Consider the following 23766-nt stretch of genomic DNA (forward strand, 5'->3'; position numbering starts at 1 on the left):
CCAGATTTCTGTTGTTGCTCAGGCAGAGGGAAAAAAATCTAGTTTGGATTCAGTGTAAGACCAGATGTAAAACTCCTGCATCATTTACACATTCTAGTAGTCAGGACTGAAACAGAGAAAAAGAGAGGGAAAGGGAGGTCTGTCTGTAACAGAAACCCACAGGAAATCAGAATATCTTGTTTTAAAAGACAAGATGCAGTAGTTCAAATGCCCAACTATGTCTTTGTTATGCAGCTCAGGCTGCTGAGAGCTGTCATACCCCAAAGAACAGCTTCCCAAATGCACCTCATTGCCATTGTCCCTACTTGATTCTCCATGCTCTTGGTCTCTATCTGGAACAGGCTGCCCAGAGAGGTGGTGGAGGCCTCATCCCTAGGTACACTCAAAGTCAAACTTGATGTGGCCCTGAGCATCCTCCCTGCTCATTGTGGGGGAGGGAAGTTTGGGAAAGACTTTCAAGGGTCCCTTCCAACCCAATCCATTCTGTGATCCTGTGATTCTGCAGGAGCAGGAATGCAAACAGAGATATCCACCCCGCAGTACTTCCATGGCTCACACATTCCATGTTCCCATGTCATTTGGAGTTCAGGGACAGAAGAGAACTAACATTTGCATTTAAAGCAGCTAACCTTTCTGAGGCTAAAACAGAGTGTAGATGTCCTCCTAGGAATGAAAAGGTTCATCTTCATACACAGCAGACTAAGAACTCTATAAATATGAATATAACCCCCATGGAAGATCTCAGCTGTGTGTCTAATGTAAGTATTTCCAGGTCCAATCAGTGCCTTCATAAGTTAGACCTGCTCCTCACCATCCTCTCTGGCCATGTCCTCTCTGCTCCTCACCATCCTCTCTGCCCATGTCCTCTCTGGCCATGTCCTCTCTGCTCCTCACCATCCTCTCTGGCCATGTCCTCTCTGCTCCTCACCATCCTCTCTGGCCATGTCCTCTCTGGCCATGTCCTTTCTGCTCCTCACCATCCTCTCTGGCCATGTCCTCTCTGCTCCCTCTCTGGCCACATCCTCTCTGCTCCTCACCATCCTCTGTGGCTTCTCAGGTTATGCTGTTGTGAGAGGACTTCTCAACACTTCACTCATGAGTGTACCCTCCCCTGCAAAACCCCCAGCACTGAGGCTGTATCTCAGCTCACCCAGGTGGTGCCAGGCACTGCTGTATGTCCTACATAGCTCTTTGCCACTGAAACCATTTGCTAGGAGAACCTAATGACATGTTGTGAGAAATCTCCTCTGAGAAGCTGGAAGTGTGGGCCAGGCCTTGGCTCCAAGGTATCAGGAGACATCATGATGGCCAAGCACCTGAAATAGTTAAACTGTTCTGGTTTTTAAGGTCAGGAAATGGTGAAACAGTGAAACTGTTGCAGGAACACATATTTCACAGAAGGCTGCTCTCAGTCCTGAACCAAGAACAGTGAGAGGAGCCTGGAGGAGATCAGAGCCTTTCATCCAGTTCCAAGAGAGCCTGGAGACACTCCTGTTTAAATTTGGTAACCATCCTTTAACCTTTTCTCCCTTTTCTTCCCATCTACTGTGGTCTCTCCACATGTACCTCCATCCTGTTTATGAGTTTATTTTCTTCCAGTCAAAGCAGGGCAGACTGCTGTGAAGCTTCCCCAGCCCCAGGCTGTCCCAGGGCTGTGCTGCGAGCTGCTGCCCTTGCTGGCATGGGGACCTGATAGGGGATGGCTCTCCTCTCCTTACTGCCTGTACCTGCTGCCTCCTGAGCTGGATCCTGACTTTATCTCCTCTAGGGCAGCCTGGACAGCCACTCCTCAAACAGGGCTTTGATTACCCTGGGAAAAATAAACCCACAAGCCTCACAGACCTGTGGCTCCCCTGGCACTACCAGAGGGACATCCTCACTGCAAGAAGGATACTGAGGTGCTGAAGTGTGGCCAGGGAAGGTCTGGTAAGAGGTCTAGAGCACAAGTACTGAGGAGAGGTTGAGGGAACCAGGGCTGTTCTAGAGAAAGGGAGGCTGAGGGGAGACTTTCTTGCTCTCTACAGTGCCCTGAAAGGAGGTTGGAGCCAGGTGGGGGTTGGACACCCCCCACCTGGATGGGACAAGAGGAAATGGCCTCAAGTTGCAGCAGGGGAGGTCCTGGAGTGCTCTGCCAGGCTAACAGCAGTAGAAACTCGGTTAGAAATGGCATGATATGGGAGTGCTGAGCTGTAGGTGGGGGTACAGGAGGCAGACCACTTTGGGCAAGGAGATGCTCTCCTTTACATGGCTCCTGGTCCTAGTTAAGCAGCTTTTTAAGTACACTTTGACTGCCTTGTAATTCCTCTCAATGACTCTGCAGGGTCGTGCATAGCCAGGGCCATTGCCTGCCAGACTTCTCACTGGCAGGACCTGAGCCATGATGGGAGAGGGAGCCAAGGAAACAATAGTGATGCCACACACCATGTCACTACCACTGCTCCCTCTCTGTGCTCCTTGTCTCCACAGGCTGGAAGCATTCAGCAGGTAGAAAAGCAAGGGAAGAGAAGAGGGGAAGGAAGGGGCCATGCCTGCTCTGAGCACTGCCCATCTTCCCAGCCAGCTGCTCATAGGATCACAGAATCACTGGGGTTGGAGAAGGCCTCTAAGACCAAGTCCAGCCATCAACCCAACACCACTGTGTCCAGCAGGGCCACATCCACACATTTTATCCAGGGATGGTGACTCCAGCACCTCCCTGGGCAGCCTGTTCCCATGCCTGACCACTCTTGCAGGGAAGAAATTGTTCCTAATATCCAATCTAAAAGTCCCCTGGCTCACCCCCTGTGACAAGGGGGCACAGGTTCAGATTGCTAAGGGAGCAGACTTGGACTGGGATGACAAAACTCAGCCCTGCTTTGTGAGCTCTCCCCATGGGGTCCAGCCCCGGGCTGAGCAGCTGTCAGACTAACTAGGGAAGTGCTTGGCCCTGCAGGGAGCAGCACCAAGATCCAAATGTGCCCCCAGCCGCATTCCTAGGAGGAGATCAGCTCAGCCTGTTCCTGCTGCTCTGCAGCAAGACAGTGCTTTCAGAGAGGGTCATTGCCACTGTGGCTGGTTTGGGTTCCTCGAAGGGAAGCAGCTTGTGTTCCCCCAGCCTGGAGAAGGTCCCTTCTGGGTCAGCCCAGCCTTGCTTGCAGTGGAGCAAAGTGCACCCTCTGCAGACCTACCTACAATGAAAGACCTGCAGGCTCCTGCATAGGCATTCTGAAACACCTGAGAGCAAAACTACAGCACAGCATCTACACAGCTTAACCCCAGGCAGTGTCCCCCTGCAGCCACAGACTGCTCTTCACAGGCCATGTGCAGCTGAGGCTGCAGATGAAGCCCGAGGTGCAGCCCATGATTTCTCTCCTGGCAGCCACTGTACTTAAACTCACATTTTCATAGCAGCATACCAGGCTTTCTGTTTTGCTTCCTGATGACTCCCATTCCTCTTAATGCTTCATTCTCCATGCAGGGCACAGCTCCCAGCCTGGGCTGCACCCATCCAACTATCCATGAAGAATGCCACAGAGCTCAGCAGCTCTTCCTTACACCTTCTCTCTCCACGGCTCTGATGCATGCTGGCAGCTCTTTTGTTAGGTGAGGAGTATTGCTGTCTGCTTTGTAGGAGTCATTCTACTTTTACCACAGAATGGTTTGGGCTGGGAGGGGACTTAAAAGATCATCCAGTTCTGTTTATCTGCCACGGGCAGGGACACCTCCCAGGGTGCTCAAGGACTCATCCAACCTGGCCTTGAACACCTCCAGGGAGGGAACATCCACAGCCTCCCTGGGCAACCTGTTCCAGTGTCTCACCACCCTCTAAAGAATTTCTTCCTTTTATCCAGTCTAAATCTTCCCTCTTCCAGCTTAAAGCCATGCCACCTGTAAACAGGACCTCCCCAGCTCTCCCAGAGACCCTTCAGGTCCTGGAAGGTTCCTCTCAGGTCTTCCTAGAGCCTTCTCCAGGCTGAACAGCACCAATTCTCTCAGCCTGTCCCCATAGCAGAGGTTCTCCAGCCCTCTGATCATCTTGGTGGCCTCCTCTGGACCCTGTGCAGCAGTTCCATGACCCTGTTGTGTTGGGGGCCCTGGAGCTGGAGACAGTGCTGCAGGTGGGGTCTGAGCAGAGCAGAGCAGAGGGGCAGAATCCCCTCCCTGTGCTGCTGTTCTCCCTGCTCTGGCTGCTGCTCAGCACCCAGCTGGCTCTGGGCTGCCAGGGACCAGTGCTGGCTCCTGGGGACTTTGTCACCACAGACAGCCCCAAGTCCTTCTCCTCCAGGCTGCTCTCAGGCCATTCTCTGCCCAGCCTGGATTTGTGGTTGGGATTGCCCTGACCCAGGTGCAGGACCTTGCCCTTGGCATGTTTTTACCCAAATAGAGGCTGTGGTGTCTGCAGTCTGGCAAAAGGCACCCAGGAGGAGGCTGAATGGAATTCCTGACCACAGCAAGGCTCCTGATTCCTCAGTGTTCAGTTTTCTCCAAGACTTTCAGTCAGGCAGAGTTGTGGGGAACTGATTGATGTCTGAGTCATGGTTCTCACCCTGGGGATTTTTCAGGCTGCAGAAAGAGATTAAAGAATCAAATTAAGAATGTCTAAAAATCTGAGCTCTTTTCCAGGGACTTTTGGGGGTTTTTAACTGGGTTTTGGTTCTCTTTCCTACTTGCCTGAAGTGTCTCCCCATCTCAGCTGGGATGTTTGCAACCCCATGAGGAAACCACAGCTTCATAGCAATGATCTTAGCTGCCTCATCCCTAACTGGGGATCCTTTCTAGGATGAAGGAGCCAAAGACAGGTCCTGTCTCAAGACAGCAAATGATGGCACAGGTTGCCCAGAGAGATGGGAGATGCCCATCCCTAGAAACACTCCAGGCCAGGTTGGATGGGGCTGTGAGCAAGCTGATCTAGTTGAAGATGGTCCTCTGACTGCAAGGGAGTTGGACTGGCTGAGCTTTCAAGGTCTCTTCCAACCCAAACAGTTCTATGATTCTAGGAATCCAGTTTTCACCCCAGTCAAAGAGTGGAGAGATTTGTGGGATAAACGGGGAGATCCCACAGGCAGAGAGGCTCTGGAGTCTCTCCCTTTGCTACTGCTGGTCTTGAAGGGAAAAAGCAGAACTGTGAAGGTTTCTGTCACCACACAAAGTCTGCCATTTATTTTGGTTTTTTTTTAACATGGGAAACAGCCAGAAAGAGAAAAGCAGCTGCCTAAATACAGAGCTGGCTTGGGAAGAAAACATTTCATGAACAAACTGTTGTCCTGCAGGGAGAGGTCAAACCCTGGGGAAGAAGATACAGAGAGATCTCAAAGTGAGAGTTGTTAGATGATAATATGCTCGAGAGTGGAGAAAGAGAAACCAAGAAACCAGTGCTTGCAAGCAGCAGAATGGAGCTACTCAAGGAGGTGAGGAGGGGATGACAGAGGTGGGCAGAGGAGCAAGGCTAGCAGGGCACATGTCTCTGCCCTGGAGAAGAGGCATTGGCTGTGATGAAATTGAGCACCACACTGAAAGGCCCTGGGTGCAGTGGACAGTCCTGAGAGAGACTGCTGTGGCTGGAGGCATGAGCCAAGGAGGGGAGGAGGGATGAGGCACTGCAGACAGATGCACAAAGGCAAGCAGCACCATGGGCTACCAGGAGCAGCTGCATTTAGAGCTGGGATAGCTTTGCCTGGGGAGTGAGATGGCATTCAGAGGGGTTCTGTTAGCATGATCACAGAAACCTAGGTGTACCTGTCTTGGAAATGGAAGCTGGAGAACAAGAACCTGTTTGGGAATGGTTGCTGGGGGACTCTGATCTATCCAGGATAACTGCAGCCTTGGCCTTGTGCCACAGCTTATGATGAAAATCCTCCCAAGTAAGCCTGAGTATCTGTGGAAACTGCCAAGTATGGTAGTTTATCAGAAAAGAAATAAATCATTCAGCATGAATTGTGTCTGAGTTACAAATGCTGTGAGAAAGGAGATTCTGTCCCAGTCTGTGATGCTGTGGTGAGTGAGCCCTAGGATTGTGTTATCCCAGCCTATGATTCCAGCAGGAAAGTGATTAATACAGCTCACAGGCCTGGGGATTAGCTGCCTCAGAGCCTGGCTGGCCAAGGGGTGAGTCCTGGGTAGGACATAAGTGGCTGTCCCAGCAGCCAGTGAAATAACCTGACAAGGGCTTCTGAAGGCAGTAAGCTCTCTCCTCTTGGCAGCTGCAGCCATGCCTCTTCTGGCTGGTCCAGAGAGACTCCATTCACAGCAAGAGGTTTCACATTAAATATGGGAGTGATTGGATTATGGCACTGCAGTGGGGAAGGTCAGCCACAGAGCAGGCTCTGAGCAGCTCTGCTTCTCTTGTATGTCCACATATGGCTGGATCATCAGGGACTGGCTGCGTGTGCTGGTTTGCTACTGATGTCTGTTCTGATGGCTCAAAGATGTCTGTGTGGTGTAGAGCACCAGCCCTGTGCCCTTGAGGGGCACTTATGAAGCCCTCTCTCTAAAGGGCACCTACTATTTCCATGCAATTTTCCTCTGGGTCTGAAATGTTCTGTGGCTGCAGAGGGATTCTTGGAAAGCTGAAGGGGAAAGTAAATTTGATGTGCCTGTTTCTGACCTTTCACATCCTGTGGCACCAGGATTTTCCAAGAGTCTGGAACCTTAATTAGCTGCTTCTCTCATGATCAGCTTTTTCCTTTCTCAAGCCTCCTACAATCTCTTCAGTTGCTTGCTGAGGCCTGGAGTGTAGTCCACAAACCAAAATAGCAAACGGGGTAAGATCTTCAGCTGGGGTGAACCACGGTGTCCTTGCTGACCTCGCTCTAGTCCACTACTGAAATGAAAGGGGAACACTGGCAGTGCAGCTCAAAGCTGCAGGCATCCTGATTGTCCAGATGCCTTTTTCCAAAGCCACTGATGGACACTTCTGCACACTTCTCTTCACCCCACATTCTTGTTGCAGAGGAGCAGCTCAGAAGGACAGGGTGGGGGGGTAATTTTGATCCTTTTGTCACATACTCCCGTGGCCTTTCTGCTGTAGCCAGGACACAATTCATGGTGAATGATTGATTATTTTTTCTGATAAAATGCCACCCTTGGCAGTTTCCACAGACACTCAAAGTTACTTGGAAGGATTTTCATCATAAACAGGACAGGGTAAAACTCATTAGTTTTTGACTTAACCATGTCTTTTATCTTGCTGTTTTTCACAGGCTATTTGTTTCTCCCTCAGATGGCTTCCCCCCATGAAGCAGGTATTTTTCTCTAGCTCAGAAATTAAACTCCAGTTCTAACTACAGCCTGGTTTATTCCATGTGCCAAGTTGTCACAATCAAAGGCAGAGTCTCTGCAGAGCAGGTTTGGAATCATCTGCCTCCTTCCTCTCGACTTGTGACTCTGGTTATCTCAGTGCAGATTGTGATTGAGAGCCATGAAATCGGCTGCCCAGCCTCAGCAGCCTTGGAAAGTTTGGGGTTTGGGTGTGGGTTCTGTTCTCTCTCCCCCTTTGTAACTATTTTGCCCATAGCCTTAAATCACGCTGAAATGGAAACAGTAAAAATATGTGCCCAGAGGGCAGCCCACATGTGCTGGCACTTGGAAACAGCACCGCAGGAATTCCCTGCTGCGTGCCACAGGAACCGGCAGCTTAGTGCCGAGAGCAGGGAGGGACCCGGCACCGGGAGCGGCGCCGCCGGGGAGCCTCTGCCGTCCGGCCAGGGGACAGATGCTCATGCAGGGAGGTGAGCCTCCTGGTGATGTAGAGCTCTGCCCTGTGCTGGAGGGGGTATTTCTGATCTGCTGCACCCAGAGTGGTCAGGGGCACCTGAAAAACCCAGGTGTGGTCCCCGGTTGGTGTCTTTCAGTGTGCCATCCACAGGCAGGTCTATAAAGCTGTGGCCACAGGTCTCACCAGAGAGATCTCAGCCTCTCCGTCATTCACTCCCTGTCCATACAACGAGGGCAAGGAGCTATGTGACAGAAGTACACTGAAAGCTTGTGACAATGAGGCAGCAGGGTCAGAGCTACGGGTAGAAAGTGAAGTTCAAAAGCTGGGGGGAGGATGGCAGCCTCCACTTTCATCTGCTTGTGAAACCATCGCTCCTGCCATCCCTGTGAGGCTTTGGCTGTCTGCATGGATCACAGATGCTCCTCTTGGCAGCATTGCCCCCAGAAAATTCAAAGAGAATGGATTGAGAAGATGTCAGCTTCAGAGGGACCAGGCTTGTTTCTTTCCCCCCCCTCACAAATGGAGCAGAAGTACTGAAGGGTGAGACCCGAGACCAGGACCTTCTTCATGTACAGGGAGTCTGATCTTACTCCAGCATCAGACCCACACCCCAAGCTCTCCTCCTTCCCTTGCCTTTCTCTGCCAGGTAGCGTCTGACACATCCACCCACGTCAGGGAAGGGAGAAAGGAAAACAACAACAGTGAATCACAGGGAACCAACCAATCTTTCCACACAGCCTGCAAAAGGCCAAGGAGAGGCTGCTGTTATTTCTGTTTGCAAACAGAAGTGCAGATGTGAAGGTGAGAGTGAAGGTTCAGAAGCTGGGAAGGAAATCCTGAAGGAGGAAAGTATTTGCTCCCTGTGGAGCAAATAATGAGGTAGGTGGAGGGTCAGCTGGAGCAGAGGCTTCCCCAGGTCAGCAAGGCGCTGCAGAGGGAAGGGCATTCCTGGGGCACAGGCACACACCAGCAGCTCTCACTGTTCTGCTCGACAGAGCTGACATGCCTCTGCACTACTTGATGTCCCAGATCATATGTGGGAAGCAGGGAAGGCTTTCTGCCACAGACATGAAAAATAATAACTTGTCCTAAGGAAGGGCCTCTGCAGCCAGCTCTCCTTGTCAGTGACAGATGGGGCTTGGCTGGACAGGCTGAGAGCACTCATCCATTAGCATTCTTGTGCTGCTTCTTTGGTTTAATTGTGTAAATGCACTCAGACACCACAGCATGGCTGCTGGCTTGCAGGAGAAGCTGTGCTACCCTCACTGCTCTACTGAGGCTCACCATCGCTCCCCAGGGCAGAAGCACTGCAGAGGAATGCAGACAACGGCCTGCAAGGAGGGGGAAGCAAGGGGGTTGTCAACCTCTCATCCCTGCTAACAAGGGATAGGACCAGAGCAAGTGATTCAAGTTGCACAAGGGAAGGTTTATGCTGGATAGGAGAAGAAATTTCTTCCCTGAAAGAGTTCTCAAACACTGGCACAAGCTGCCCAGGGAGAGGGTTGGGTCCTCACCCCTGGAGATGTTTGCAAAACACAGAGCTGTGGTGCTGAGGGACATGGTTCAGAGTTAGATACTGTTTGGACTGGATGGTCTCAAAGACCTTTTCCAACTGAAATGATTCTGTGATTGTATGGCTCAGGCCTGGTGGCACCTGGCATATCAAGGCATGTGCTGCCTTCAGTCTGTGCATGGAATGTGCTCCCCTCTGGAGAGGTGACACTGGGACACAGACACCTTAATTATGTTAGCCCTGTGTGCAGCTTAAGGAAGTCACTAGCAGCATAATGTGAGGGATGCCATCCATCCCTCCTGAGTGACTCTGGAGAGGCTTTCATGGTTTTACACAACTCAGAGTGCTTCTGGGGACCCTCTGGAGCCACTAAGGCAAGGTCAGATTCCTTCCCCACAACTCCACACATGGAGATGGGCAGCTGCCAGGCACTCTGCATGTAACCTGTGAGTAGGAGTCAACTCCTTTATCCCCTCCCCAGGATGCTCCCCCAAAACCCATAGGCATGCTCTTGCTTGTGCAGCTCATCATTGCAGCCTCAGAGATGCTTCCCTTGGGCTCACAGCAAAGCCTTCTCATCACACACACAACATGTCTGGCTCTTCTGCCAGCCCTGCCTGTGGGCAGCTGCCTGCAGGGCTAAGCCCAGCTCTGGCTGTGCTTTTGGGGAGCAGAGATCCCATTCTCCTTGTGGCTTAACACTGGCACTTGCACTTAAGCCATGCAATTAAAGGGCCCCCCCCCATGCACTGGGCAAGGGGGTTGTCTTTAGAGACAAGGTAATTACACACAGGTCAGAGGCTGTCTGCAGCAGGGCTCAGGTACAAACTGCTGTATCCACACACGATTTGGTGAATTAGTACTACAGGGGGATAAAGTGTCCTATGCTAGACAGGGGAAATCACACTTGGTTGCTGGTGGGCTGCAGGGATCTTAAAGCTCTGGATGCCTCAAAAGCCCAGACCTAGCCAAGGACCAGTCCTTGGTACAAGACACAGCAAACATCATGTTTGCAGGGCGCTACTCTGCACAGAATGACCAGGGAAGCACAGACTGGTGGAGAGTGGAAGGGACCTCTGTAGATCATCTAGTCCAAACCCCCTGTTAAAGCAGGGTCACCCAGAGCAGGTTATCCAGGACAGCCAAGCTGCCCAGGGGTGAGCTGTGCAGCAGACATCCTTCCATCACATCCTGACCCTCTGCACTGTGCAGCCTTGGCTGTGCTGTCTCCACCCTTCAAGGCTCTGATCAACTCCTCTCACAAAATTCAGTGACAGGGTAGCTGCATGGAGGTGAGCAAACTGCATCTGCAGGGGATGAGGACAAGAATGAACGTGAGGATGAGGGGAGCTCATCTCCCAGCTGAGGTGGGAAGAGTAGAGGTGTGGCAAGTGGACCATCTTCAGCTAAGTCTCCCTCAGCATCTGCTGCTTCACAGGCAAGAGGGAAGCTTCCAGAGGAGTTTAACCACCTGGACTCTGTGCTGGCTCTGCAGTTGCTTTCCCAGGATACCTTCTTCATGCCAAGTACCATGGTCACAGGCACTCTGCTGTGCATGTTTATACAGCCAAGCTGAGAGGAGGCTTAAGTGATGGACAGGAGATCTGTGATGCCTCAGAAAACTGCCATGTCAGTCCCACAGGATGTTTAATGAGGTTCCTGTTGTGAGACAGATCCCAAAGAGGGGTATCCTGAGTTCCAGGACACTCTAATTCTTTGGGTACAGGCCTCTCGCAGGAGGACTAGAGTGAGTAAAGAGCCCTCACTTCTGTGCTCACCATAGCAGACACGAACACCAGTGCAGCCCATGGGTAAGCCTTTGAAATCCTACATGAATTAGTTGTTTGAGATCCTCTTACTGCCTGCTCACTTCATCATTTCATCCCCTTGCAAGGTTCATTCCATGAAGTCATCATCACAATGAGGTTTCCACTTGGCAGATACAGCAAAGTGCCTTCAGTGATTGTCTCTGGTGGTCCAGAGAAGGGTCATGTAGGCGGGCACTGGTCTGCCAGACCTGCAGGAAGAATGTGAAGTGAAATCAGCCAAGTGGCTCCTGTTGTGCAACTTAAATCTGGTGGCTGAAAGCCAGGAAGATAAAGACCAAGAGAGGTGTGAGAATGTGCTGTAAAATCATCTGGGGTAACTAGGGCTACTGAGTGGAGGGCTGGTACAAGATGAGATGGAGATAATATCTATAATTATCTGGAGACATAAATAGATATCTGGAGACATGAATATACAGCTCTGGAATGCACTGAAGTGTGGAGTCGGAAGGTCTCTAATCATCGTGCTGAAACCCTCCATCAAACAGTGGTGGAAGAAGGAACCCAAACTGTTTCAAGATGGATCTTGGCAGCTTTCTAGGTGGGATCTGGTAACAGACCAGAAGGAATCCCCAAGTTAGAAATGGAAGGCTTTGAAAGATGTATTTTCCCACAAGACACTCAAAGGAGACTGCTGATAAGTTTTGACTGAAGCATATTTAAGCTGTTAATGAACTCTGCTCTGGCTGCTTGGAAGTCAAGGGCTTTCTGAGCGGGGGGAGGGGGTGCTTACCTTCCTCCAGCCCAGCAGAGACTGCTCCCACTTTGAGCTGGGAGGTTTGCAGAGGTGCAGTGTCACCCTCACCTGTAGTCAGACAGACAGTGCAGACAGTGCAGAGGGCCACAGCTACCCAGCCACCAGCTCTCAGAGGATCCCCTCAGCTCTGCCTGGCAGGCACTGCCTGGAGGGAGCTTGGTTCATACTGGATGTGAAATGGACAACTCACACTCACCACAGTTCTGGGCTCTTATGGGCACCCTGGCACCTGTGTACACCCCAGCCTGTAGCACTGCATGGGGTTGTTGTGGCCAATGTGCAGAACCTGGCACTTGGATGTGTTAAATCTCCTGCCCTTGGCCTCTGCCCATCTGTCCAGGTCCCTCTGCAGAGCCTCTCTACCCTCTAGCAGATCAACTCCTGCCCCCAGCTTGGTGTCATCAGCAAATTTACTGATGATGGACTCAGTGCCCTCATCCAGATCATCAATAAAGATGTTAAAGAGCACAGGGCCCAGCACTGATCCTTGGGGCACACCACTGGTGCCTGGCTGCCAGCTGGATGTGGCACCATTCACCACCACTCTCTGGGCACAGCCCTCCAGCCAGTTCCTAACCCAACACAGTGTGCTCCTGTCCAAGCCATGGGCCATGGCACTCTAGGATGGATCCCATCTGGTCCCACGGACTTGTGGGGATCCAAGCTGCTAAGGAGATCTCTAACTACTTCCAACAGGATCACAAGAGAACTACGCTGCTCCCTGGTTCCTTCTGCCAGCTCTGCAGGCCAGCTGTCTGGAAGACATTCTGTCCTGCTAGTAAAAATGGAGGCAGAGGAGGTGTTAAGTAACTCTGCCTTTGCCTCATCCTTTGTTACAGCTTTCCCCTCCGTGTTCACCAAGGAGAGGAGGTTGGCCTTGCCCTCCTCTTGCTATTAATGTATTTATAGAAGGATTTTTTGTTGTCCTTCACAGCAGAGGCCAGGCTAAGCTCTAGTCAAGACTATCCCAAGACAGAACAAGTCCAGGGGGGAAAGATAAAAAGAAAGAGAAGCAATGTTACACTATATAAAACCTTAAAATTCCACCCAAATACTTCATCCATTATTTGCTCTTTTTCCTTAGGAGCTATTAATCTGCAGAGCCATGCCACCATGATAATAAGCTTCTGGGGGAGAACTTGGCAAACCCAAAATTAATTCCAGGCCTCAGATAATGGAAAAGGCTACAGATCCTTTGCTGACACACACAGAGCAACCCAAGTCTGCTTAGAATAGTTTGTTTTTTACAAAGCCACAGAGAGGCCAAACCTGCCTCCAGTGAGGTTAGGCTGGAGGCTATTTATAGAATTGCCATGGGACCTTGTAGGGGTTGCTGAAAGTTCACTGCAGGGAGTAGCTGCTCCTCCCAGCTTCCAACCTTCTCAACAAGCTCAGGATATTACACTTTTTTGGGGGAGAAAAAATAAAGCAGGGTTTGACTTATTTCTGCAGTTGGCATTCCTCAAGCTCGACACAGCAGAGTGCCTGCGTGGAGCTCACCGACGTCACCAGGCCTTCGCTGCCCTATGAGATGAAGTGCATTCAGAGCATGCATTATTTCCTGGGAGCTTGCCTTGCCTACAGACTGCTGGTTTAACAGACAGCTGAATTAATTTGTGCCTGGATGTGAGCTAAGCAGCATAAGCATTTCAACATGGAACAGAAGATGGTCAGTGTTGGGTCAGCATCAGAGAGTAGAAGCACAGTATTAGACCTCCTGCCATCCAAAAATCTCTTGAAGGCTTGTTTTCAAAGCCCAGTATGGAAAGAATTGACCTTGAGATGAGCCAAAGGAAGAAGGAAACATGAAAATGATACAAGCTTGTCCCTCACCTTTGATGAGTTTGCATCCTCCTGCTCTAATCTCCATTGGCTGCATCTCCATGCAAGGGCTCCTCGGTGTGCTCAGCTTCAGTCTGTTCGTGCAAGTCACACAACTGCTGCATGGCTTTTACTGCAGGCCACAGAGGGCCAGCATCTGAACCCTTCAGGATCTGTGTGTGTCTTCATGGCAGGCTGGAGGGATTCACAAGGTGTGACAGAAGGGAGCTTAGCTGTCCCCTCCACCTCTCGTGGACCCACTTGTCCTTTCAGGGCACTGCTTCCTTTCCCCAGCAGCAGCTTATTTTGGCTCTGGAGTTTTGAGCACACCACACCAGACCCCCCGTGTTTTCATAGTACCAGCTCAAAAAACCCATACATTTAAAACATCTTCCAGCAACCAAGTGTGAAAAATGGAAGGAATCTGTTAACATATTGATTGCTTTGAGCACTGCTTTAAATTAGCTTCCTGTTCCTCTCCAGATGGCCTTCCATTACATTTCAATAAATTAAAGTTCAGTTATCTGGAAGAGAGGGTCAGAGTCTTCCTCAACTTGCTGGATGAATTACCACTCAGCCTTCTCTGTCAGGAAGGCAGCAGGCTGTCTGCCTTTGGGGGCTGTCTGCCTTTGGGGGCTGTCTGCCTTTGAGGGCTGTGCACCTAACACTTTCTCCTTCGGACAAGGTTCCAAGGCAGGTGCCAGGCACACTCTCAGAACAGCCCTGCCATGGGAAATGACTTTCTCTCTGCATTGTGATATGAGTCATGACTGTTAGAGTCAAAAAGAGAAGTTCATCAGCTGGAGAGGCTGTGAGTTGACACACACCTGTGTTCTGTCTGCAGAGATGCAGCAGGCAGAAACAGGAAGGTTTGCCACAGACGGTGTCTTTCATTCTTAAAACCCCCACTGGATGCTCACACGCAGAGGAGGGGGAAGGAGACCCCTGCTCTTCACAAAATTGGATCCAAACCAACCCATTCCCATCCAGTGTAGGTTTGGGTTATATGTAGAGAAGGTGTTTCGCCAAAGCTTCAGAAGAACACCCGAAGGATACAGAAGAAGCCTAAAATATTACTTTCCAAACCAGTTTGTCACATATTTGCCCCATGTCCCTGCACATCCTTCCATCTGCAGCCTGCAGCACAGCATCCCTGCCACCAGCCAGCTTCAGGAAGCATTTGATCTCTGAAGGAAGATGGAAACATCATTGAAGATCTGCTGCTCTCATTCTCACTAATGCAGGAGAGCACAAAACACATCCATCCTACAACTTCTCTCAGTAGTGGAGACGATCCCAGAAGGCAAAACCTTCTCATTGCAGTCTCTGCCTAAAAAAGCCTCATTTGACTCAGAAGAAGAACAAAATGCAGCTGTGGGAGCATGAGGTGTGACAGAGACACTGCCTGGAGGAGCTGTGACACAAGCTCTGTTCATGGGAGACTGGGCACCCTCGGTGGTGGGGAGCCCTGGGGCCAGAGGGTGGGGCTGGCAGGTCAAGTGGGGTACATGAAGCTGGACCAAGCTGTGTGCTTCGAGGCACAGGGAAGTGCAAGCAGGAAGGGCTTGGAATCTCTTGCAGTGGCCAGAGTGCCATAATGACAGCGGTGGCACACCACAGGCAGCAGTGGGCTGCATGGGGGGGTCAGCTCTGCAGGGTGGCTCTGTGGCTCCGTGAGAGAAGGAAACTGAATTAGGGAATAATCTTGGCAATGAGGCACACACTGCTTGTACAGAGGTAGCACAGAATCACAGACTGCTGGGGATGGGAAGAGACCTCTGGGGATCTCCCAGTCTGCACCCCCTGCTCCAGCAGGGCACCCACAGCAGCTTGCCCAGGAGCACAATGGCCAGGGGGTGTGGAAGCTCTCCAGAGAAGGAGACTCCAGAACCTCTCTGGGCAGCCTGCTCCAGGCCTCCAGCAGCCTCACACCAAAGACATCTTCTCTTATGTTCAGACAGAACCTCCTGGGTTCTCAGTTGTGCCCCTTGCCCCTTCTCCTATCACTGGCCACCACTGATAAGACTCTGGCCTCAGCCTCTCTCCCCCCACCCTTTATCTCTTGCTGAGCATTGCTCTGATCCCCTCTGGGGCTGTTCTCCTGGCTCTCAGCCCCGGGGCTCTCAACCTTTGTTCCTCACAGAGCTGCTCCAGGGCCTTCAGCATCCTTGTAGCCTCTGATGGAGTCTCTCCAGCAGTTCCCTGTCTCTCTTGGTCTGGGGAGCCCAGAGCTGGACACAGAACTCCAGATGTGGATCACTAGGGCAGGGTAGGGGTGTGGGAGGACACATCTGTGCCCCTCTGACTTACTGTTTCCATTTCTTACAAACCACATCTCTCAAGCCTTCAGGTGAAAGCACAGTGGCATTTTCTGGGGCAGGCAGAGGTGCAGCCTGCTCAGCCCTGCACTGCTGGGGCTCATCCATTTTCCTCTGCCTAAAATGAGACCCTCAGCTTTGACAGCTATGAAACGTACCTCCGTCTACTTGAGCCTCACTCCAGCGGCCCCAGACTGGTTGTTGCTTTCTCTGAAGGTGCCATTCATCCCTCCAGTGACAGACCAGTTTTACTATGTGAGAATACAGGACATGACTGGAACTATTTGTTTTCAAACAACTGCCTGTGCTCATTTGACAAGAGCCCTTGGTGCCTTGCAATTTGCTCTGCACACGTGGCAGCTATGAAGGAGCCCTCAGCAGACTGGGGTCAATGAACAAAACCCCCCTTTTAGTGAGCCTTGGCATGTTCCCCCTCCCAAAAACCACAGAGGCCATTGTCTATTGTGTCAGGGCTCTGCATTTGTGCAAGAGGGAAATTGTTCACAGTAACAGGGTCTAGCCAAGTTGAGAGTTTCAAGCTCTAAAATTCCCAGAGTATGCATTTATTTGGAGAGATAAGACAATTAGAGAGGTTTAAACTGCCTTTTGTGGCACCATTAAGTTTCCCAGTGCTGCCATAAAAATTAATAAAATCAACTGCAGCTATTGTACCAAAAAGCAAACAGAGTGAGCATTAAGGGCTGCTGGCTTGGTTGGGTTTTCCCAAGGTTTCATTGCTGCTGCTGTTTCTGCACAGCAGGTACAAAGCAGTTTTGTTCCCTGGGATGGCTCACGCTTGCAGAAACAAGGTTGAAGCCCAGGTGCACTTGGCTCCCTCCAAAGCCCAGCAGCAAGGATGGGCATGGAGGTGTGGGGCAGGAGGAGATACTGAAGCCATAAGCATAGAATCATAGTCCTGTTGAGGCTGGAAAAGACCTTTAAGGTCATTGAGTCCAGCTGTTAACCCAACACTGCCGAGCCCACTGCTCAGCCATGTCCCTCAGCACCACAGCTGCACAGCTTTTAAATCCCTCCAAGGATGGTGACTCCACCAGGCCTTGACAACCATTCCAGTGAAGAAATTTCTGCAGACATCCAAACTAAGTTTCCCCTGACATAACCTGAGACCATTTCCTCTTGTCCTATCTCTTGCTACTTGGCAGAAGAGACCAATCCCCACCCCACTCTAACCGCCTTTCAGGGACTTGTAGAGAGCAATGATGTCTCCCCTCAGCCTCCTCTTCCCCAGTTCCCTTAGCCATTCCTCACCAGCCCTTCTCTCCAGACCCTTCCACAGCTTTGCTGCCCTTCCCTGGACATGCTCCAGCCACTCAATGTCCTTCTTGGAGTGAGGGCCTAAAAATGAAGGTAGTACTTAGGCTGTGTCCTCACCAGAGCCACGTACAGGAGAACAATCACCATAGTGACCGAAGGTCAGTGCTGCAATAGGTATGCATTGATAGCCATAGAGTTGTAGAAAGGTAGGGCTTGGAAGAGACCTCTTGGAGACCATCAAGTCCATAAGTCAGGATGAATGGCAGCTTGTCTAACACACAACAGCTTTGCTTCTGCCCATCACAGCTTCACAGACTTACCTTGTAAAGGAGGTTTGTCCAGCTGGGATCAGATGGGGAAGAGTGTCCTGCTGGATTCACTGCCTCTCCTGGGCCACAGAGCCCTGACTAAATTGGGTGGGTGCTGGTCTTGTGTGCTCCTGAAAAGGAAATTTTCCCTCTCTGTAATACAGTGGTGAAAGCCTAACTCAGCCTTACGAAAGCAGCTGGGAGGTAGGAGCTGAGTCCTGCATCGCAAAGGCTCTGTTACATTAGTGGTGGGAAAAGATCCCTCCATGTTCCCTCACTCAGGCTGCTGTGATCAATAGGCATCAGTCACTGCCTTTCCCTTGATAAGTGCTTCCCCCTGAAGCCTTGCTGCTTTCTACTGCTGAGATGTTTTCAACCATTACTTGGAACAGAACTTATTCCCTCCAGGACTGATTGCTGAAATGACTCTAGTGGGTTGGAAATGTAAACTGGCAGAGATAACCAGCTAGATGGTGTTACAGCTCAGTGAGAAGGCAAAGCATAACAGCTCTTCAAGGCTGTTGAACCAAGACCTCTCTCTTAGGGCTGCTGAACCAAGACCTCTCTCTTAGGGCTGCTGAAGTGCCGGGTGTTGGCACAGCTCATTAATTCAGTAACTTTACCTGCTGTTAGGGGTTCCACTTTCTACTCCAAACCCCCCAGCCTGACACTGCTTTCTTTACTGACAGGGCTAAGTACCAGTGGAGGAAGACAAACGTTTCCAAGGTGCCCCTTGGTTCTCTCAAAGCTTAAAGCACTCTGTTGTTCTCTCCACAACCTCCTGGGCACTGGAGGACTCAGGGCTTTTAGTTGAATTCTTCATGATAATACTAAAACTTCTTTACTTTGAGGGTAGTAGATGACTGGAGCAGGCTGCCCAGGGAGGTGGTGGAGTCACCATCCCTGGAGATGCTCAAAACACCTGCAGACATGGCACTGCAGGGCATGCTAGTGTCGGGCTGATGGTTGGACTGGATGATCTTGGAGAGCTTTTCCAACCTTCATGATTCTGTGATGGTAAAGTACTTGGTACTCTCAGCCAGGCTGAAGCAAGCTGGTGCTCAATCATTCCCTCTGCCCTGTGATGTTCACTGTGCAGCCTGCAGCCTCAAAGGCCCAGGCAGGGTCTTCTGTATTAATCTGCATAGCAGTTATTTTTAGCCTGCTTCTTTCAGGCTGGGAGATTGTGTGTCAGGCCTGGGACTGTGGAAATACCTCTTCATGCAGCTGAGGTACCCCTCCCATGTAAATGGCTGAGCAAAAATATCCTAAAGGGGGTTTTCAGTCTCAGTTTCCATGTGATCTCTGTGACAAAATATTTCCTGGGTTGCTCATCTCCATCAGCAGTTTTCAAATGTTACTTTCCAGCCTTGCTCTAAATGGAGTGGAAAACCAAGTTAACTTTCTTTTGACTATAATTACTTCAAGTTTTTCAAGACCTTCCTGGGTTGAGGTCATTAATGACTCTTTCTTCCAAACTTCCTCCCTGACACAAGATGAGCAAAACTGTTTCATGAACTGGCCCCATGGGAGCTACCTGAGAAGACAAAGGTGCACAGCTTCTAAAGCAATGGCTTCTGGGCATGCCAGAACCAGGGCTTATCAGGGTGGGTCCCCACTTCCCCATCGCTCTTCCCCCTGCACGTCAAGTGCAGAATAAGGTGCTTAGAGCAGTAGCACCCAAAAAGAAAGTCAAGGGAGGCTTTTTCCTGCCCCCAGAAGCAGCAGTGTAGGATGACAGTGCTGGGGATTCCCACCAAGGCCCCATGGTGTAGGTGCTGCCTGGATGTTGCAGTGCAGCTGCAGGGCTCACCCACGTGAGTGGGGTAAGGGCAGCTCCTCAGCAAACATCTGAGATGGTTCCAGTGAGCTTTGAAAACAAACTGCTGCATGCTGGGCTGACCTCTGCAGAAGTAACCTGGGAGTGAGTGAGTTATGCATTCACCTCATGGCAGGAGCTCATCACAGCTGTGGATGGGAATTTTGCAGTGTGTTTTCTGCTGCCTGAGCAGCCTCAGGGTAATTAAAATGTCATATAACAGAATTTTTTAGGCTGGAAAAGACTTTTAAGATCATTAAAAGTCCAAGCATTAACCCAGCACTGCCAAGCCCACCACTAAACCATGTTCCTCAGCACCATATCCAGTTTTTAAGCCCCCTGGAGATGGTGACTCCACCACCTGCTTGGGCATCCTGTTCCAACAGTAACCCTTCTGAGGAAGAATTTCTGCCTGATCTCCAACCTAAACGTCCACTGGTGCAACCTGAGGCCTTTTCTTCTCATTCCATGTCTTGTTATCTTTGAAGAAGAGGCTGACACTGCCCCCTCACCCCCCCCCACCCCACCCCCACTGGCCACAACCTCCTTTCAGGGATGGGTAGAGAGTAAGAAGGTCTCCTCTCAGCCTATTTTTAATCCAGGATGAGGATCCCCAGTTCCCTCAGCTGCTCCTCAGGGAATCTGTGCTCTAGACAGACATGGTGAGAACCACACATGCTGAGAACCACATTTCTACAGCAAGTTTCCAGATCCTTTCCAGGAGGAAGCTGAGCTGTTAGCTGTGCTGCTCCATCCTCCATTTGGGACTGGCTGCTGCCCATACTGGCAGGCTGCTGCTGTGGACCCAGTACAAAGGCAGCAACCACTCTTTGTGCCACATCTTCTAGACTGAAGGCCTCTCAGTGCTTCTGTGTGGTGCAAACCTTTCCCAGTTGTAAATCCCCCAATGCCAGCTAGCTGAACAGGCACCAGTGGTACCTGCTGGCACCTGCCTGACAGAGCCAGCGTGCTGGGTGTCACATCCTGACAGCCTCACAAATGCTTTTGCAGCACGTGGTAACAGAAGGCTGTCGCTCATAACTCTCCTGTGTCTTTCACTGGCATCAGTCTTGTCTTCCTCATACATGGCAGGGAGTTAACTACTGCTCCTATGTGACCTTCTCCAAGCTGCCCCAGCAGTGTCACTGTTACCAAACCGATTGCCTCTAGGGCTCCTAACCTTTATTCTAACCTCCTCCTTGGCACACAGCATTTACAAGCAGTGCAAGCAGAGCCTCCACTGAGTACATTCTAGTCCAAGAAAGAGAAAATTGTGTCTTGGGGCAGGATCCACCCACACCCTGAGTTGCTCTTGAAACACCACTCTCATCAAGCTTTGGCACATGTTGCAAGTCCCTCTGTGATAGTTGCAGGCTATCAGTCAGAAAGGCTAAACAAACCCTGGCAAAATGTCTGTTTTCCCTTCCACTATGTTCACTCTAGACATAGAAATCAATGCCTCAGAGCCTGCCCTGGAGTGCTGGAGATGTGTAGAAGCTAACAGAGCCTCCCATTTTACTGTGCAGCCAGAGAGAGGCAGAGATGGAAGAGTTTCCAGTCTCCTGTTCTCTCTTTCTGCAGCCTGCTGCACAGGCTGAGCTGTAGGGACAGCCCCAGCGCAGATGGCTGTGCTGATCTGGTGAGTCCAGCAGCAGATGAGTGTGCATCACCCAGTGACACCAGTGAGGGCAAAGTGTGCTTCCTCTACACATGGAACACACCCAGACATGGAGGTGGAGATGATAAGGCCAGAATTCAGGCTGCTGTTGGAGCTGTGAGCTTGCATGGTCCCTGGGCAAGCTAGCAACAATTCCTCCTTGGCCCTGCTGGCCCTGTTGGGAAGCACTGCTCCTTTGGTCCTGATGGACTGACTCCAGCACCACGCTGGTGCAGCACCCAGGGTGATTGCTGTGCAGTTCAGCTGCCCTGGTGTCACTCTTCCAGAAGGGAGCTTCCATCACTGCCAAGAGCTCCTGCTGCCCACCTTGCCCTAGAGAGAGCTGGCAGCAACGCAGTCGCTGACCCTGCCTCCACTGAAATGCTCTTCCTGTCAGTTCAATGAAATATATAACTGCATCTGAAATACTCCTCTGCTCCTCCTGCAGTGTGTAAAAGCTTGCCCTTGTGCATCAGTGGATATTAAATCACCTAATTCTCATTATATGGACACTCCAAGGTGTTGCTGGGCTGTGCTTGTATGTGGGGGTCTGATTGTAATCTGTGTATGACAGACTCATAGAACCATAGAATTGTTTCAGTTGGAAAAGCCCTTTGAGATCACTGAGCCCAACCACTCCCTGGCACTAACAACTGCCTGGTGCTAAACCACATCCCTCAGCACCACACCTCTGGGTCTTTTAAACACCTCTGAGGATAGGGAGTCAACCACCTCCCTGTTTCAGTGTTCAAGAACCCCTTCAGGGAAGAGTTTTCTTCTAATGTCCAACCTAAACCCCCCCTGGCACAAGCTCAGGGCATTCATTCTTGTTCTATCCCTTGTTCCTAAGGAGCAGAGACCAACCCTGACCTCACTATGACCTCCTGGCAGGGAGCTGTACAGAGCAATGAGGTCCTCCCTCAGCCTCTTTTTCTCAAGACTAAACAACCCCAGGTCCCTCAGCTGCTCACCAGACCTGTTCTCCAGACCCCTCCCCAGCTTCATTGCTTTTCTCTGCTCCTCAATATCCTTGTAGTCAGAGCTCCAAGAGTGAACACATTACCCAAGTTCTGGCCTCACCATTCCAGCAGTAAATACTATTTTACAGCTATCAGTCTGGATCCCACTGGCTTGGTTCTCCTGCTGTTAAAGAAAGGGGTGGAAGAGAAATGGGTTGTGGAGTGGTGTGGTGGGTGGAAAACCAAAACTGCACATGGAGTTCAACCATTTGTAAACATTTGTCTTGTTTACTTCCCCAACAATGCAGCCTTGTTTTGCCAGAGGAAATTCTTCCAGAACAAAACCCACCAAGCCTTTTTGCTGACATGTGAACACATTTCTGTTGGTTTTGAAACCAGCTGAGCTCTGTTTCCCAGCAGTCAAATCTGTAGGCAGTTTGATTTATCATCAAGGAATGAACCTGCCTCTCAGATCAGGAGGTTTTTGGCATGAGTGAGCAAGCTATTGGGACAAGCAGTGAATTGTCCTCATGTCTGCTCTTGTACAGGCAGCAAAACCCCAACCCACTCGCAGCTGAAGGCAGCTGAAGGCACCCAAGGCAGCTGAAGCCCTGTGTGCACTGGTGTTTAAAACACTTTCCTCACCCTTAGGACAGCCTGGGACATTTATGGTGCCTGGGGGTAGGGAGCTCTGTCTAGGGGTACAAAGCAGAGCAGAACAGGTGCTCACATGTCACAGCTCTGGTGGGGAGCCTACACAGCTCAGTTTGCTTGTGGCTGTGTGTGCGGTATGCACTAGAGATGAGGCACAAGCAGCAGCACAGAGAGTGAAAACCTTTGACTGAGATCTGGAGTTTTGCTCAGGTTCAGTCAGATTCCTCTCTCTCTCCCTCTGCATCAGATGCATCGATTTCTCCTGTGCTTTGTGCTGCAGATTTCCTGCTGACATAGAACCATAGAATCAATAGTGTTGGAAACATCTGCTTCTGTCCCTCTCTTGTGGCTGCAGCTGCTGCCCGGTACGGCAAGACGCAGGGATGGGAGCCGCTGGGTACCTTCACAGCCGTTGGCATTGTGCTTGGCGGTGCTTGTGGATCCCTGTTATTGTTTGGGGGAGGCTGTGTGACTGCAGAACAACTCTTGGACTTCATTTGTGGAAGGGGCAGAGTCTCTGCTGTTGCTGAAGCTTCAGTGCCTGATCTCACAACCTCAGGGAGCAGGCTAGGAGCTGCAGATGATTTATGTCAGTGGGACTGCCTTAAGCAATAAGGTTTGGGTGGCTCCCAGTACCTCAGTGGGTGAGGAGTCAGGGATGGAGGAGCTTCTTCCTCTGCCTAAGAGGATCTTACCCTCATGTGAAGGCTAATTGTGTGATACCTTCCACATTTCAGTGGTGGATTTTTATCTAATCTTATGTTTCATCTGCAATTGAAAGCCTTCCTCTTCAGATAAATCCACTTCAGTTGGGTGAATCCGGGAGCCATCCTGCTCTGCCTGATTTTAATACCTCTCATTTGTCAGTTGTGGACTTGTGTGTAGGTCACCTTGTAGCCTCTCTGTGGTTTAGACAAGAGATAGATGTTGAAAGGCTGCTGCTCACTGTTGTTAAAATGAACCAATTTTTGGTCCTTCTTAGCACATTTTTTCTCTTCACATGTACAAAAAAGTAACAGAAAGGACATTTGTTTATTAGTGTGCAGGGCAACACAGCCTCGGCTTGCCTGGCCTCCAGAGACTCACAGCCCTCTCTGGGTTTCTTGCTTTGGGGCAGCTGGAGGATGTGAGTGCCTGCCATGCAAGGTGAGTGTAAAAGGTTGCTT

The 23766-nt window shown here is 50.8% G+C and overlaps 1 long non-coding RNA gene across 1 annotated transcript; it reads left to right on the top strand.

The window, feature by feature from the left end:
• The first annotated feature begins 1415 nt into the window (after positions 1 to 1415).
• Positions 1416 to 7221, top strand: LOC137441639 (uncharacterized). The gene is made up of 4 exons (XR_010987460.1): positions 1416 to 1504; positions 3458 to 3582; positions 5250 to 5387; positions 7179 to 7221. It is a non-coding gene; the product is annotated as an uncharacterized lncRNA (long non-coding RNA).
• Positions 7222 to 23766: the final 16545 nt, after the last annotated feature.

Source organism: Melanerpes formicivorus, unplaced genomic scaffold (assembly GCF_026170545.1).
Source record: "Melanerpes formicivorus ecotype bairdi unplaced genomic scaffold, bMelFor1.0.p_v2 SCAF_6, whole genome shotgun sequence".
NCBI lineage: Eukaryota > Metazoa > Chordata > Aves > Piciformes > Picidae > Melanerpes > Melanerpes formicivorus.